The sequence below is a fragment of the Cricetulus griseus genome, chromosome 3 (genome assembly GCF_003668045.3).
Source record: "Cricetulus griseus strain 17A/GY chromosome 3, alternate assembly CriGri-PICRH-1.0, whole genome shotgun sequence".
NCBI lineage: Eukaryota > Metazoa > Chordata > Mammalia > Rodentia > Cricetidae > Cricetulus > Cricetulus griseus.
Window position 1 is genome coordinate 117,410,167 of NC_048596.1, and position 16,102 is coordinate 117,426,268.

The following is a 16,102-nucleotide window of genomic DNA, read 5'->3' on the forward strand; positions in this document are numbered from 1 at the left end:
GTGCCAAGATGGGCTCCAAAGCTACACAGGGAAACCCTGTCTCGAAAAAAAGTGTGTGTGTGTGTGTGTGTGTGTGTGTGTGTGTGTGTGTGTGTGTCTAAGTATGAGCATAGTTGGCAAAATTTGGTCAAACTATGTAAAGATTGTGGATGTCTTATAACAATCTTTTAGTTCTTCATTTAGGGAAAGAAAACAAAAAGACATGTCAAAACAGAGTGTCTAGTGGCATGCCAGAAGAAACTTCCAAGAGGGTTGTAGTGACCAATATTTTTTGGGGGGTCAGGGGACGTTCGAGACAGTGTTTCTCTGTAGCTTTGGAGCCTGTCCTAGAACTTGCTCTGTAGACTGGCCTCAAACTCACAGAGATCCGCCCATCTCAGTCTCCCAAGTGCTCTTTGTAGGCTGAACAATTGGCTATGTATCCTCCTCACTACATAGTTTCACCATATCTATAATAATATTACAGAAAAAGATTTTTAAAAACCTTGACTAGGGCTGAGGAGATAGTTCAGTAGATAAAATGAGTGTCATGTGGGGCTGGAGAGTGGTTAAGAGCACTGGCTGCTCTTGCAGAGAACCTGGTTCAATTCCCAGCACCCACGTGGCAGTTCCCAACTGTCTGTAACTCCAGTTCCAGGGCTTCTGACACTCTCACACAGACATGCATGCAGGCACATAAAATAAATAAATAAATAAAATGCTTGTCATGCAAGCATGAAGACTTGAGTTTGATCTCAGAACTATGTGAAAAACAGAGGGGCGGGGGAGGGAGAAAAAGCCAAGCATGGTAAAAAATACATTTGTAATCCCAACATTGATGAGGTAGAAACATGCAAGTCCCCTAGGTTCCCTGTTGGCCAGCCTAACTTACTTGGCAAGTTCCAGTAAGAGACCCTGTCTCAAAAAAAAGGTGGATGGCTCCTGAGGGGTGACATACAAAGTTGTCCTCTGGCCTCCATATACGCATGTGAATCTCATATGTGTACACACATATCCATGTATGGGAATCTCAAATGAGCACACACATATCCATGCAAGTACCTACACACAAAAGTCAGCGTTTGCTGACTACAGCACTTTGTTTTGCTTCCCAGCCCAGTCTAGAGCAGTGCTTGATCTATGGCTACCTCCTCAATTAGCATTTGAGAGCCAGAATCTGGGCATCAGGAGCTCCTAAAGCTGCAGGGGATTGGTCTGCTCTTGTGTCTAGGCAACAAAGGGCTTGTCTGATGGCTGTACTCATCCCTGAGGAGGCAGGGACTGATGCAGCCTCTCATGGTTGTTAATTATATCCTGCTTTGAAAATATGTCTTCCGCCAACTGGGCAGCAAGCCCCTAGAGAGCAGTGACGGGCCTTTCTATATTCTGACCCCTCCCCCATGCCTAGCAAGGCACTCCAGTAGGAACCACATAGAGCTATCTACATGAGGGTCCCTGGCTCTTGGCCTGGGGAAGCACCCTCCAATCCATGTACATGGCAGCCTTGTTCCTAGTGGACTCCACTGTCTTCTGTTAAGTGTGCTAATGTGGTTTCTAATGTGCTCTCCCAGACTAGAAAGAATAGAAGCGTGACTGACAGAGAACTGCCTTTGAATTAACTTCCTGTAGGCTCAAGAGTGGTTCCCAAGCCAAAGATGTGTCTCCTGCTCCCCACTGCCACTCTTAGATCCAGGCAAGTGTTTTTCAGCCAGATGTCAGTGTTTACGAAGAACTGAGGGTGGGGGGGAGGCAGCTTGGAAAGAGAGTAACAAAAAACCAGAACAAGAAAAAAGCGATGCTTCCTCTGCACCCCACCCTGCAAGAGGAAGTCATCCACAAGTTGTTAAGTCTGGCCCTCCATCCACCTTTGTTCTTCCTCCCATCCTGTCAGCCCCCACCCACTGGCACACACACACCAGTGCAAGGATGACAGGTAAAATGTTCATAACAATATATTATAAAACAATCTTGTTTCTAATTCAAATTAAAAAATCCGCAAAAAAAAAAATATTATAAGCCCAGCAATGGTGGTGGCACATGCCTTTAACCCAGCACTGGGGGGGGGGCACAGAGGCAGGAGGATCTCTGAGTTTGAAGCCAGCCTGGTGTACAGACCAAGTTCCAGGACAGCCAGGGCTACACGGAGAAACCCTGTCTCGAAAAACCAACAGGAGGAGAAGCAGCAGCTGCTGCTGCCCAGACAGACTTGCCGTGCAGTGAGAGACGTCGGAGTCCAGTGGGCACATGCCTCCTAGGCAGATGAAGAGACTTCAGAGATGACAGATTCTGTATCTGGATCGAGTGTGTGTGTACGTGTTAGAATATACTGAGCTTTATGATCTTAAGATCTATGTATTAGCCGGGCGTTGGTGGCGAACGCCTTTAATCCCAGTACTCTGGAGGCAGAGGCAGGTGGATCTCTGTGAGTTCCAGACCAGCCTGGGGAAAAAAAAAATCTATGTATTCTGCTATATTTAAGCCTTTTCTTTTTAGAGTGTCACATAGCCCAAGGTGGCCTAAAACTTGCTATGTAGTCCACACTGGCCATGCACTCTAGAGCTCCTGCTTCTACCTTGCTGGATGTTGCAGGGGTGTGCCACCATGCCTTGCTATAGACTTCTAACATAGGGAGAAAAGAAATAGGGAGAGTGGAGGAATGGACCATGACTGTAAATCATGTGAAAAGGACAAACTGATACACTAGGAGAGAGAGACAGAGAAAAAGAAAGAGGAAATAAGGGAAGGAGGAATGAAAACAGAAAATGAGCAAACACATCTCACAGCCAGCCCGTCACAAACACTCATCCCTCTGCCCTGGTACAGCCTCTGCCCAGGTGCAGGCAGGAAGATGTCCTTGGGCATTCATGAAACATGCCAAAGGGTTCTTGCCAGGCCTGTCCCCTCTGACTCCCACCCAGGGGAGCAAGGCTCTGCACTCCCACAGTTGTACTCTGGAGTTGTAGCTTTGTTTGCTGCCATGCAAGGGAGGGGCCTCCTGCCAAGCCCAGTGGAGCTTGAACCCAAAGGTCCCACCCACCCCTCCTTGGGCAGCATTCAGGCTCCTCCCACCTCCTCCCCCACCCCTGGGTGCTGACTGGCAGGCTGCCTAGCAAGGTCTCTCAGACATGAACTGGCTGTGGCCCAGCTCCCTAGGACCTGGCTGCTTGCCACCATCCCCTCGTAGCCCCAAGCTCCCCTCCCTTTGCCAACCTGCAGCTGCAGTTCCCCACCCTGGCCTGGTTAGGCACGAGGCTGTCTCTCCTCCCCCAGGGGCCGGGGCAGCAGCTCAATACATTTGGATGAGGAAGTCACAACAACAACAACAACGCTGACCCAGTCTATGTGTATGCTTTTAAAAATCTGTGTGTGCTTTTAAATCATCCAATGACTGCCAGGTCCCTGGGACAGGCAGCAACCTCTTCAGCAGAGGGCATCCACCCGGGGCTGGTACTAACAGTGCCTTCAGCTCTCTCAGAGAGCTTTCAACAGGGTCTGGCAACAAATATAATCAAATAGCTTTGTCTTTTCCCCAGACCAGCTTCCCTCTACAGTCCTTTGCTACACTCCCCACCCCTACATGCCCCATTAAGTGGTAGAGTTCATGGGTTGAGCACAAAGTAGAAAGTTCACCACTACCCATTATGTATGAGCCAGACCACAGTCCCTCTGTCAGCTGCTTCTCCTGTGGTAGAAATACTACATACAGTACTTTATGGCATGATTAGGGGACATGAGGGAGCGCCTATAAAGTCATCAGCAGCCTGGCACAGAGTGAATGCCCTATGTCCCAGACTATTACCTCCTCCCATCTGAAAGTTGCCCCATAGCTTCAACAAAGTGTAGCATCTTAGAAGCCCCTTCTTGGTGCTCCCTTGGGTTCAGCTGCCTCCTGCAAACATGGTGCTGAGGCTGCAACTCTCCTGGGCAGAAAGAACCAGCCTGCCCAACCCAAGCCTGGGTGTGCCTTCTGTGGCAAACAGCCCACCACACAGCACCGCCCCCACTGGGCCTGTTAGGGCCTGAGCTGGCCACTCCCTGGGAGGGGATCCCCCCACCCTACAGGGCTGTGGTGCAACCAGCAAGGCTCAGCCTGTCCCTGCCCAGGCAGGGTGGAACATGAAGTTGCCACTGTCACTCCTGTGCTCCCCTACTCCTGCTGTCTGTGCCTATAGGTCTGCCCAGTCAGGGGGACAAGCATGGCTGATCCCTGAAGTAGTAATTGCTCAGTGATTCTTTGTTGCTCTCAAACTACTGCAACCACTCAGAGGTGGAAGCCAGGCACCCTGGGCCAGGCAAGGAAGGGAACAGAAGGCTAAGGGCCTAGTAGCTGAGTCTCAGCTTCCAGTCCAGCTTGTAAGACCTTGTTCTCTTTCAAGATCTCAAATCAAGAAGCCCACCCAGGACAGGTTCATACTTGAAATCCTTGAGAGGCTGAGGCAGGAGCAGCACTGTAAATTACAAGGCCAGCCTAGGTACAGATTGAGTTCAAGACCAGCCAGAGCTACTTAGCAAGACCTTGTCTCAAAAAAAATAAAATTTAAACTTTTTTTGTTCTTGTTTTTTTGAGACAGGGTTTCTCTGTATAGCCTTGGGGTCCTGGGACTCTGGAACTCACTCTGTAGACCAGGCTGGCCTCAAACTCACAGAGATCCTCCTGCCTCTGCTGCCCAAGTACTGGGACTAAAGGCATTCGCCATTACCACACTGCTAGGTTTAAAAGATTTTTTGCTTGTTTCTCTGTATTGCTTTGGAGGTTGTCCTGGAACTTGTTCTATAGATCAGGCTGACCTAGAACTCATGGAGACCCACCTGCCTCTGCCTCCCAAATGCTGGGATTAAAGGTATGAGCTACCAACGCCTGGTGGTTTAAAAGATTTTAAAAGCCTATCCCCCAAACCCTGTCTCAAAAAAAACAAACAAAAAACAAAACAACAACAACAAAAAACTATCTCCCGACTTGCCATCAAGTTCTTTTTGTCTTAAATCTACTGAGTCCACAGACCCCCAGCCACTGTGAAGGCCATGCCACCGTTATCCTCAGGAAACCAAGCTTCCATCCCAAAGTCCCTTCTCTCTCCCTTCCCAGAGGAGGAACTCTTTAGCTCCAAAGTTTCTGTCATCTTAAATCGCCCCAGCTGACTCATTCTCACAGTCTTGCTCTTGGCTGTCATACTGAACCAAGAAAGTAAGCAGGGACAAGTGTGTCTTGGGAGAATTGTGGAGATGGAAGATGAGTTTTGCTACCAATCTCCTGCAACTCCCAACGGTGTCTTGCCAGGGTGGCCATTCCAAGGAGTGTTCTGCCATGACAGTATGTGAATTTGCCACCCTAAAGAAATGGTATCAGGGGACTGGAGAGATGGCTTAGCAGTTAAGAGCACTGGCTGCTCTTCCAGAGGTCCTGAGTTCAATTCCCAGCAACCACATGGTGGCTCACAACCATGTATAATAAGATCTGGTGTCCTTTTTTGGCTGCAGTCATACATGCAGGCAGAACACTGTATACAGAAGAAAGAAAGAGAGAGAGAGAGAGAGAGAGAGAGGAAGGAAGGAAGGAAGGAAGGAAGGAAGGAAAAGAGAGAGAGAAAGAGAAAGAAAAAGGGTATCAGGCTGGATGGTGGTCTCATACAACTTTAATCTCAGCACTTGGAAAGTAGAGACAGGTGGATGGATCTCTGTGAGTCTGAGCAAGTTCCAGGACAGCCAGGGCTACACAGAAAACCCTGTCTCAGAAAAGAAAAACAAATGGTATCAGGTGACACACTCAGAGACAGATGGCATGAGGCACCACTAGAGACTCCCACCTGGATGAGTCCTCTGGCAATACTAGAAAATCCCAGGGATTCTTACTGCCAGATGTGCATTGTGACACCCCAGATCTCTGGGGCTTGACCCCAGCAGGAGCTCTGAGTAGGCTACCGCCATTCTCTGTGGTTCTCAGGACCCCTTGGAAGAGCAACCACAGATTTCCATCACAATGCTGTGATCTCCAGTACCTCATGTAGGAGTGCCGCCATAGGCCTTTCACCACAGCCTGCAGCCAGTGGGGCAGAACACAGGCCCTTACTCCATAGTGGGATGCAGGACACTAGGAATCAAGGATGATGCTACTGCTGGAGAACAGGAATCGGAGTTTTCATCTAATGTCAGATCCTTGTCGGGGCTGGGGAGATGGCTCGTGGTTAAGGGCACTTGTTGCTCTTGCAGGGAATCCAAGTTCTGTCCCAGCCCCCACACAGAGAGGCTCACAATCACCCCTAACTCCACTTCCAGGGGGTCCAACACCTCTCAACTCCACAGGCACAAGGCACAAGTGTAGTTCACAACATTGTGGCAAAACACTCGTACGCATAAAATAAAATTTAAAAATCTAAAAAAATGTCCTTTCAAGGCCTGTGGATACAACTTAGTTGTCAGAACACTTGTCTAATGTACTCCAGAAAGGAGCTTTGCCTTCACTATGCATCCTACTCTAGGATAAGGTGAAGAGCCTTGTCTTGGTTTGGTTTTGGTTTTGAAACAGGGCATTACTATAAAGCCCAGACTGACCTTGAACATGGACCAGACAGACCACAAATTTACTACCCTTCTGCCTCAGCCTCCTAAGTGCTGGAATTACAGGTGTGTACCACCACACCCAGTTATAACCATTTCTTTAAAGTGTGTTTGTCTGCAGAAACAAGGAACTTACAAAATCAGCCTTTATCTGATAAAAAGAAATCATGGAATAGCTATGTAATCTTCACATGAAGTATTTGTCAAACTCCCCCACCTGAATCAAACTTGACAATTATACAGGTAATATATTCCTTAGTGCTGACTGTAAGTGAGGCACTATGTGGATCTTTTCACATTTATGAATCTGCAATCCTCACAACAGAGCAAAATCAAAGTTCTTGCGTCATATTTCCACTACATAGATGGCAAGCTGCAGAGGTTCAGGGTCTTGCTAGGACCATATATGTGCCAGGTGAAAACTTGGGGCCAAGGGATCTGCAGGCTCCAGAACTCATGTGGACACTATACCTAGAAACAACATTTCATCGTGGTGTTTTGTTTCAACTGGCAAGCCATCTCTACATTTTTACTTATTTGTTGGCTGGAGACAGGGCTTCTCTGTGTAACAGCCCTGGCTGTTTCCTGGGAAATCACTTTGTAGACCAGGCTGGCCTGGAACCCAGAGAGATCCGCCTGCCTTTAAAGCGTGCACCACCTCTGACCACTTCTGATGGTACAAGCAGCTGTCTTTCGTCCCGCCTTTTCCATCCCTCCTTCCCTTCCTCCTTCCTTTCATTCATCCAATACTGTTTCTTACTCGTTTGCTGCCTTCTAAGCATGGCTCAAGATGATGAACATATTTGTAGCAGACAAGGACTTCATAATTCATCACAATTTGTGAAGTGCTTCATTGCAGAGACTGCCCAGGCTGGACTACATTTCTTTAGACACTTTCACTGGCTCAATCCCTTGTCTCTGATGATAGTAGCCAGGGCAAGCTGGCAGAACTCCAGAAGGACTCCCAGGCAGCACAGACTAGATCCTGCTGTTTACAACTGATTTCCGGAGTTGCTCCTTTGGGCTCCTTCTGCCCTGGGCTCGGATTTCCATTAAGGCCCTCAGTATGCCGCAGTAAAGCACTCATTTACACACCTCACCCCTCTCTTCCTATCTCTTCTACAAGCTCCTTGAGTGCAGAGACCAGACCTGCCTAACTCAGGTTTTTAAAGGTCCAGCCCCAGGGCAGATCTTGGAACCAGCAGGCACCAGGTAAATGCTGACTAAATGAACAAATGAGTTTTCTACTCTTGATGACTGTCTCAAATCATTTCCAAGTGATTCATTCTATTCCTTCCCGGATCCTTTTTTACCTAACTTTCTTTCTGTTATTCTTTTCAAAGAGGTTGGGGGTGGAGGCATGGCTCCATTTCCCTGCCTAGGGCAACCCAGGGTTTTCTTGTTCTCCTTCTTAGCAGCTTTAATGGCTTCACAAGAGATGCTATGCTGGAGGGTGGTTGAATGTTTGGCTCCTGTCAGATGCTGTGTTAAACTGAGGGTCCCAGGGCCTGGGGATGTAGCTCAGTTGGTGGAATGCTTGCTTAACCTGCACAAAGCCCAGGTTGGATTCCCAGCACTGCATGAAACAAGTCGTGGTACTATAGACCTGTGATCCCAGCACTTGGGAAGAGGAGAGCCAGAAGTTTAAGGTCATTCTTGGTGTCAGAGAGTTCAAGACCAGTCTGGGTTACATGATACCAAAATGGATATAATGATTTACTATGTATATAAGACATTTACAATAAACTGTGATGCCAACATTGCAGATGATCTGAAGATGGCAGGAAATGGAAGGCTTTTGCCCCAGGCAGAGCTGAAAGACTTCCTGGTGCAGAGTTCTTGCGCTCTGGGACTCTTTTTTTCATTCATTTCTTTAATTTTTGTTTGAGACAGGATCTCATGTATCCCAGCCTGGCCTCCAACTTCATGTGTCTGAGGATAACCTTGAACTCTTAATATTCCTGCCTCCACCTCTCAAATGCTAGTACAGATGTGCACCACCATACCCAGCCTTCACTTATCATCATCATCATCATCATCTCCTGTTGGTCCTGTGGAATAAATCTAGGGCCTTACACATATCACTAAATATTGTGCTCTACCACCAAGCTACACTGGCCCCATCTCCATCATTTCTTTTTCTTTTTCTTTTTTTTCTTTGTTTTTCGAGACAGGGTTTCTCTGTGGTTTTGGAGGCTGTCCTGGAACTAGCTCTTGTAGACCAGGCTGGTTTCAAGCTCACAGAGATTTTGCCTGCCTCTGCCTCCGGAGTGCTAGGACTAAAGGCCTGCGCCATCACCATCATTTCTTAAATGACATTTATTTACTTACATGGGAGGGAGGGAGCATGTGTATCATGTATGCGGAGGTCAGGGGATCCTTTCAGGAGGTCATTCTCGCCTCCACCATGTAGGACTTGGGATCAGGTCAGGTCATCAGGGCTTGAAGACACCTAGGCACCTTTATCCTGTAAGCCATACTGCCACACACATCCCACCCCATCTTTAGATCACCTGTCACTGAGAGTTCAAGACCTTAAGTGCAAAAAAGATATAACTCCTAGTTCTCTGATTTTCAGAAGAAGAAAAAAAATCACTCTCAACCACAGCCTAGGAAAGAGCCTAAGTTGAAATCCTGACCTTTCTACCTGCTCACTGACTTTATCGCCCAGGAGATAACTGGGTATCTCTAGGTCCATCTTCCCCTGTGAAAACAAAGGAAGAGAAGGGGAAAGGTGATTCCTCAATCTCCCCCAGTTCCAACGAATCCAGTTCTTAGGCAGTCGGCCCTTATGATGACTCCCAATACCTTTTTTTTTCTTTCAAGTTTGTCACCTTTTACTTACTAACTTTATGTGTGTTTGCATGTATGATGGCCATAGCATGTGCCAAGCTGCACAGGTGGAGGTCAGAGGGCAATGTGTGTCCTGGAAACATAACTCAGGTCCTTGGGCTTGGCAGCAAGCGCCTATCTTGCTGAGCCATCTTCCCAGCCCTTCCTGTGATTCTTAAACAACATATTCACATGACAGGTGAGGGAATGTGAACAGAGGTTTGATGACCTTCTAAGTGACCCAGGCCTCCTGAGTCTCTGTGCTAAACTAGAACAGCTAAGGAGAGGCTAAAGCCTCATTCCCAGGACCCCAACTTCCTCCCCCTCCGGGCCCTTAATCCACATTGTTGTTCAGAGAGAAGAAAGAAGCCATGACAAAGGCCCTAACTCAGAGGTCACAACCACAAACATTCAGAGGAGGAGCCTAAGGCCTTTTTCCTAGTAATTTTCCTCCCGGCTGAGGAGTAGGGGGCGGTGTTGAAAGACACTGTAAAAGGATTCGCGAAGAGGCCCCCGGTGGCCATGGGAACGTGGGCCCAACCTCCTGCGCTGCCATGGCAACAGGCTCCCCCACTGGCCCCGGCTGGTGCCCATCAGAGCGTGCAGGTGGCGCCCTCTTGGGAGAGAGGGGCGGGAGAAAGGTGGGGGGTGACGGCGAAGGCCAGGGCTTGTCCTGTCAGCCCCCCCCCAGACCTCAGCTCCCACCTCTCCCGGTCCCCTACCTGGGAGGAGTTATCTCCCACGACAAGGCTACTTGCGCGCAGCTCCGAAGTTCCACAGACTCATTCCCACTGCCAGGTCGTCCGGTTGCCGTCCCTGGGGATCCGGAGCGTGTATCATGAACACCCTGCGTCCAGCGCTCCTGCGCGGTGTCCCCGGAACTGCTGGGCAGCTGCCAAGCCCCGCCCCCCCTCCCCGCGTTTTCGGGAATTGTCCGGAGGTACTCTCCTTGGCTCTGGTCCGCTGCTCCACGGTCCCCTAGCCTGATCCAGCAGTTCAAGACACGATGCTACCCACGTTGGGCCAGGGCCCCCCAGCACGACTGTGCCGCCCACAAAGACCCAATTCTACTGGGTTGCACCCGTTTCTGACCTTGGTTTGCTCGCTGGTGGTCTCCCTAGCTGGAATCTGCTCCTATCCATAGAATTGGAACCCAGATCCACTAACACTTAACCGGTTGTGTTAGCTAGGGCAAGTGTCTTAACCTCTCTGAGCCTTAGTTCGCCTGCAAAGTGAGCATGAAACCAACAGGGACCTCAGCGTCGTGAGAAGCACACAGCACACACCTGGCGCCTGGTCAACCCTCAATAATAGTAGTATTGTTTACAATGGAGGCGAAGAGAAGAGAGGAGTGCAGAGTCGCCTCTCACGGCTCGCACCACTCACGGCTCCGCCCACAAACCTGCGACCCACAGAGCTGGGAGATAGTATAAATATAAACAGCGTTTATCAAGTGACCTTGGCCTGTCCCTCTCCAGCCCTTGCGTCCTGGTTCTCCTATCTTACAGAAGGGGACAGCAGCTTTCTGGGCGGTTCCTGAAACAACCAGTTCTGGGCACGTAAGTGGCTGAGCTGGCCAGAGCTGGCTGGTTAAGAGGCTGGAGACGTTAATAGGCCAAGGGCCAGCGCTTCCGGGGCCCAGATGAGTACTAAGTGCATGATCCTCTGCCTTCTCAGAAAGAGCTCCAGCAGAAAAAGAACGCTGGTTATTAACCTATCTACAAAAACCTGTTACTTAACACATGTTTACTGCAGGAAGGTTGAAAACAGTGAAAAGTAATACCACCCGGGCGTAGGGAGTACTAGTGTGTATTTTGGAGGAGGAAATGAGAAATGATCTTGAATTTCTGATCCCCCTGCCTCCACAATCCCTGGGATAAGGGAACGGCAGATAACCACATCTGAGTTACAGGATACTGAAGGTGCAAAACAAGTCTTCATGCATGCTAGGCTATTACTCTTATCTATACACACACACACACACACACACACACACACACACACACATTTGTTTTTAGACAGGGTCTGTTATGTAGGTCCTGCTGGCATGGAGATCTGGAGATCTTTGGGACACACACCTCTGGAGATAAGTATACGACCCCCAGGGCAGCAACATAAATTTTTAAGGAGCTTCTACCATGGAACATTAAGGCTCTTGAGAAATGCTGAGATGAGCATCCTTGTCAATAAACCTTTAGATACTTCCTCAATTATTTCCTTTTGCTTCCTCTTCATGAGCACGCAATTTAACAGTAAAATATACTGTGTTTCTAGCTCAGGTAGTGAGTGCACTTAGGCAAATAGCTTTGGAAGTCTCCCCACCCTTTCTGTTATCACTGATTTCCGGGCAGTGCTCCGGGAAGTCTACTGGTAAGGACGATGCAAGCACAGCTAAACTAGAGGTCCCTCAAAGGTCACCGTGGCCCTGGAGGCTATGAAAAAGAATCAGTTTCAATTTCCTGAGCACCCTAGTGAGCACCAGCTGCTCGGAAAAACACCAGGAATCCTGGCCCCTGCCAGGCCCGTGGACTCAGCTGGTTTGTGTGGTCTCCTTAGTTCCTTCATTAACCCATGTCCCTCAAGAGAATGTACCCTAAAACTTCCCCCACAGCTTCTTTGCTCTCCATCATTGTTTCTCCCCCTTCACTTCCAACCTTCCTTTTGTTGGGTAAAACATCATTGGAAAAGGTCCCATTAGAAAGGGCCAGGTCTTTACCATTATTGATCCACCAGCCCCAACATCCTGTCAATGCCACCCTTTCTACTGCATGACCTCAGGTGTGGGGAGGTTGGAGTTAATGTGGTTTCAGTTCACCATACATAATCACCATCGGCCTGGCTCCAAACACCCCTTGATTAATGTAGCTGTGTTCATCCTGCGTTCCCCTTCCCTCTCCCTCCCCCCACAGACTACCGGTCTAAGGGTTTAATGTGCGGTCTTGGTTAAGCTTACTATTGCTGTGATGAAACATCTCAACCAAAAGCAAGCTGGGGAGGAAAGGGCTTATTCGGCTTATGCTTCCACATCTTAGTCCTTCACTAAAGGAAGACAGGACAGGAACTCACAGGGCAAGGACTTGGAGGCAGGAGCGGACGCAGAAGCCATAGGTAGGTATGTGCTGTTGACTGGCTTTCTCCAAAAGCTTTGCTCAGCCTGCTTTCTTATGGAACCCATGGCCACCAGCCCAGGGATGGCCCCACCCACAGTGGGCTGGGGCTTCCCCCAACAATCACTAATTAAGAAAACTCCCTACAGGCTTGCCTACAGCCTGACTTTATGGAGGCATTTCCTCAATTGAGAATTCCTCTTCTCTGAAGACTCAAGCTTGTGTCGAGCTGACATAAAACTAGCCAATCAGAATGCATGCATACACGCTCTTCTTATTTCTTTTTGTGACAGGATCTCACTATATAGCTTTGGCTGGCCTCAAACTCTATGTACACCAGATGTGCACCACCACACCAGGCCATGCTTTTATTCTTATGTGTTCCTATAAAATATATATTGCAGAATTACACATATCATTGTTTTTTTACTGTATGTATATGTACTGAGGACCTTGGGCACACTAGGCAAGCCCCCATTACTGAGCTACATCCCCAATCCTTCTGTTAACTATTTTGTCTTAAAATAATTGCAGGCTCCTAGGAGGTTGTAAAAACAGAACAAATTAGCTGGAGAGATAGCTCAGAGATTAAAACCACTAACTGCTCTTCCAGAGCTGAGTTCAATTCCCAGCAACCACATGGTGGCTCACAACCATCTGTAATGAGGTTTGGTGCCCTCTTCTGTCATACAGGCATACATGCAGGCAGAACACTGTATGCATAATAAAATCTTCAAAAGAAAGTTAAAAAAAAAAAAAAGAACAAATTTGGGTGGGATCTGCAAATTTGGGTGGGATCCGGAGCAACAGGGTGAAGGACAGAGACTCCGGGTTCCAGTCGGGGACCTGGAATTGGGAACCTGCGCGAAGTCCCTCTCAGACGCCTGGGCCAGGTCCCGGGTCGCAGGTGCCGGCTTCGACCCCAAGATGCGGTAGGAATTGAAGCCCGGGGAAGTCCTGCCCTTGGCGCCACCAATCGTCGCCCAAGCTCATGGCGACCCCAGGCCTGCGGCAGCTGCTCTTGGCATTTGGTCTGCCGATGCTGCCCGCCGGCTGGAGCCAAACAACACCGGACTTTTTCACAAGTAATGTGACTCTACCCCCAGACTCTGTTCCAATGGGGGCCTGCCTTCAGAGGCCGTTGTAGCCGTCATTGTGGTCTTTTCCATCCTGGGAGTCATCCTCCTAGCAGTGTTGCTGTTCCTGCTGGTTCGGAAACTTCGAGAAAAGCGCCAGTCAGAGGGCACCTACCGGCCGGCCAAGCAGCGAGGAGCAGTTTTCCCACGCAGCAGCTGAGGCCCGGGCCTCCCAGGACTCCAAGGAGCCAGTGCCCGGCTGCCTGCCCATCTAGCTCCTCCCCCTACTTCCCTGTCATCCATCTTCCCTACCTTGCTCTGTGACATTGGGGGAAGGCAGCACCCTCTCTGGGCAATCAGACTCACCCAGTGCTTAAGAATAGAAAGGAAGAAAGTTCTTCAAAGGACTTGACTTTGAGGGCAAGGGAAGATGGGGGCTGTTCACTTTTTATATATTTATATGAAATTGATAGTAAGGTATAATAAAGTTTTTTTTTTCTTTTTCTTTCTTTCTTTCTTTTTTTTTTGGTTTTTCGAGACAAGGTTTCTCTGTGGCTTTGGAGGCTGTCCTGGAACTAGCTCTTGTAGACCATGCTGGTCTGGAACTCACAGAGATCCGCCTGCCTCTGCCTCCCGAGTGCTGGGATTAAAGGCGTGTGCCACCACCGCCTGACAAGTTTTTTTTTCTTAAAAAAAAAAAAGAACAAATTTACCCTAAAAACTCATCGACAAATCCTTCCAATGATGACATTATCCATTATCTAAGATATTGCAGAATCAAGAAAATGATATTGGGTTGAGTGTTGGTGGCGCACGCCTTTAATCCCAGCACTCGGGAGGCAGAGGCAGGCAGATCTCTGTGAGTTCAAGGCCAGCCTGGTCTCCAGAGCGAGTGCCAGGATAGGCTCCAAAGCTACACAGAGAAACCCTGTTACAATAAATCTTTTTGCCAAAAGCTGCCTGAGCCCCACCGCCATGTGCAAGCTTTACGCCAGCTGCCTGCCCGAGTTAGGCCCAAATGAATACACAGAGAGACTTGTATTAGTTACAAAGCTGCTTGGCCAATGACTAGGATTCTCATTTGTTAGCTCAGTCTCAATTACCATACATCTATATATTTTATGGGACTTATCTTATCGGACGCCTTATTGGCGTCCCTCCTTGTTGTCCCTCACATCGTGCCGCTGGAGCAGGAGCCGAGGGGAAAAAAGAGCGACACTTCTTTTTTCCTCTTCTTAAATATGAGTCTCCTTGCTATGTCACTTCCTGTCTGGAACACCATTTCTCTACATTTCCCAGAATCCTCTTTGACTCCTAGTCCAGCCTAACCTGCTGTCTCATTGGCCAAGCAAGTACTTTATTTATAAACATACACAGAAGTATTTCCCCCATCAAAACCCTATCTCAAAAAACCAAAAAAAAAAAAAAAAAAAAAGCTTATTTACTGTGGAATGGTATCTTACTCCATAGCAGATGCTACAGAGCAGTGGGTCTAGCCCTGGGAAGGCCTTAACCTGGCCCTGGTGTCAGGGTCAATGTGCTGACAGAATTCCCTAGTTCCTCTGGGCAAAATGAGTCAGCTTTATCTGAACTAGCTCGGACCTCCAGGGTCACTCTCCTTTAGGGCTGAGTCTCTCATGTGGACTCTCTAAAGAGAGGCTGGGATGCATAGCAGGCTTTCTTGGATCGCCAGCCCCCAAACCATGAGACTTATTTTTAATTATGAATACTTGGCCTTAGCTTAGGCTTGTTTCTAGCTAGCTTTTTTTTTTTCCTAACCTAAAGTAACCCATTTCTATTAATCAGTGTGCTGCTCCAAGGCTCATTTACCTCATCTACATACTGTCCATACTTTCCTGCTTCCTCTGTATCTGTGGGGCTCCCAGATGTCTGCCCCCCGCAATGGCCAATGGCCCCCTTTTCTCTCTGCCTGCCAGTCCCTCCTATCCCTCCTCAGCTATTGGCTGTTCAGCTTTTTATTAGACCATTCAAGTACCTTAGGCAGGCAAGGTGAAACAGCAACACACCTTTACATAATTAAACAAATGCAGCATAAACAAAAGCAACACATCTTTACATTGTTAAACAGATACTCTCTATTCTGCAACAGGGATGTACCCCACAGTCTGCTGCAGGAAGGCAGAGGGTTCCAACAGTTAGCTGTCACCATGATAATAATGTTACTTTGCAGAAGCAAGGACCCTGTCTCATGATGTGTTTACTAGCTGGGGTGTCAGGTGCCTGTCACTGAGGATGAGTTGTGGATGAGCTGGAGAATGGCAGAGGGGACATGGCAACACCCATCTAGCTGTCAAGAGGATCAATCTGGGTTAAGAGCTGCTACTGTGCCAGCCTCAACCAGGTCTCCCAAAACCAGAATATGTCTAACAATGTGCAAACTGAAGCAAGGAAGCATTGGTGGCTACTGAGTTTTATGGGGTCACAGTCTGCCTGTGTGGTCTGATTTTTCATCATCAGTGTATGACACACGTTCTGTTAAGCCTTCCAAGCCCCTTTGAAACAAGTAAGAAAACAAAAATAAAAATAATAAAA

General features: G+C 48.4%; 1 protein-coding gene and 1 pseudogene across 1 annotated transcript in view; one reads left to right on the plus strand and one right to left on the minus strand.

Moving 5' to 3' along the window:
- Sema4b (semaphorin 4B) overlaps window positions 1–10,862 on the minus strand; it is a 41,373-nt gene extending 30,511 nt beyond the window's left edge. The window contains exon 1 of the mRNA XM_027408230.2: window positions 10,089–10,862. The gene's annotated coding sequence lies outside the window, so the exon portion shown is untranslated. The remainder of the gene's footprint in view (window positions 1–10,088) is intronic.
- Window positions 10,863–13,170: 2,308 nt separating this feature from the next.
- On the plus strand, window positions 13,171–13,968 carry LOC100761635 (annotated as a pseudogene).
- Window positions 13,969–16,102: the final 2,134 nt, after the last annotated feature.